Below are 1,980 nucleotides of genomic sequence, written 5' to 3'. Positions count from 1 at the left end.
GCTGTGGCCATTTGGTTTTAAGTGAAAACCATCTCTTTAAATTTTGAGGAGATCTGTGGGCATGCGTAATAGACCCCTCCGAGGGTGGAGCTGGGGTGCCCACTAACTCCGGCACCCCTATAGTCATCAGAAAGGAGGTACACAGACAGCGAGAGACCAATGAACGGATACCAAAAACAAAACCAAAAAAAGAATGTCCACACCTTTATCTCTGCAGTTTGGCCAGGCATCTGTGGCCGCTCCAATTCTTCCCCCGCTTGGCCTCACCCAAGATGGCGGCTCCTGGAGCAGCTGAGCATCCCGAACTAGAAAGCAATGGATTTCTTGCTTCTGCCACAAATTTCCCCAGCTGTAAGCCTTCCAACCTTCTACATATTCCTTTATATGTGATTCAGAGTTCTGGGACCATCCCCTGAGGCTGCTTGGTCCTGTATTCTGTGTTGTTGCTGACGGAGCTCCTTACTGCACTTCTACCTGATCCGCCATCTTTTTTGTTCTCTATTCACTTTTAACTATTGCAGTCCTCCCTGTGTGTTCCATTACCTTCATCTTTCCTTTGCTAACCTCCTTCTTTCTGTATATTGCCTGCCCTGTCACCCATGTTAATATGTGTCTACCCACTGTCCCATGAATAATTTTTCCTCTTCCCTTCTCCAGGAAGCATCATAGATTATTTCTTTTTTGTAGTCTCAGTTCTTATTTGTAGTCTCATTTCTACAAGCTCCTTCCTCTTTCAGCATGACTTTGCCTGGACTTACTTTTTTTTAAAACTTTTTATTGCGAATTGAGTGAAGGTTTACAGACCATCAGTTTTACATTCAGCTCATCATATAATTTGTTTCATCACAATGATTGGAATACCCTCTCTGCAACAATGGTTATCCTGCTTCCTCCCTATGGTTCCTATTTCCATTCCATCCACCTTCCCATTCTTCAACTTTGTTCCTAGGTAAATGTTGCCCTTTTGATTGATTGACCATTTCATAGCAAGCATACCTTACTAGTGTTGTTAAGCCCCCTTATAACATATCTGTTACTTGCTGAAAATTGGCCCATGAGCGTGAGTTCCTTTCCAGAAGGGTGGTTGAGGGCCATAGTCTTAGGTTCCTCCAGTCTCTTATCTGACTAGTAAGCCCATTTAAAAAAATAATAATTTTGAGTTTTGTTCAACATGTTCTGCCTCTCTGTCCAGGACCTTCTATCTAATGTGATTCCTTTCAGAACAGTTGATAGTGGTATCTGAGTGCCATCTAGTTCTTCTGGTCACAGAGTAGTGGACACTGATGTTCACATGTTCTATTAGTCCAGTGGACTGATTGATTCTAAGCCTCTCCATTCTCATCACTCTTTCTTCTGCACATGGAGAGACCAATAGCTGCACCTTAGATAGTCATTTATGAGCTATTAAGAGCCCAGACGCAACTCACCAAAGTAGGATGTAGAACACTGTCTTTGTGGACTGTGTTATGGTGTCCCCTGAGACTATGGTCCTAAGCCCCCAGGCCCAACAACTCATTGCCTTAAGATGTTTAATAAGAACTCAGAAGTTTTGCCCACTGTATGCTCTACCATATTCATAGTTGTGTTTTCTGGAAAGGTAAATTTGTTGTTGTTGTTAGGTGCCATCGAGTTGGTTCCGACCCATAGCGACTGAACAGGGTTTCTGAGGCTGTAAATCTTTATAGGAACAGAAAGGCTTATCTTTCTCCCGTGGAGCAGCTGGTAGTTTTGAACTGCTTACCTTGCGGTTCACAGGCGATTCGTAACCACTACGTTACCAGAGCGCCTTTACTCACGTGCAGATATCTCCTTTCAAACTCTTATATATTTGTAGGATAAATATATATCCATTCTTCCTCCCGTACCCATTCAGTCTGTGTCTGTGTCCGTATAGCTACCTGAAAATAATTCTTATTCCAAGGTTGTGTGTATTTATCACTATTTTCCTCTACCCCCTTTAGCCCTTGCATACCTCCCTAT

This window comes from Chrysochloris asiatica, unplaced genomic scaffold (genome assembly GCF_000296735.1).
Source record: "Chrysochloris asiatica unplaced genomic scaffold, ChrAsi1.0 scaffold00186, whole genome shotgun sequence".
Taxonomy (NCBI): domain Eukaryota; kingdom Metazoa; phylum Chordata; class Mammalia; order Afrosoricida; family Chrysochloridae; genus Chrysochloris; species Chrysochloris asiatica.
This window is presented reverse-complemented; position numbering follows the sequence as displayed.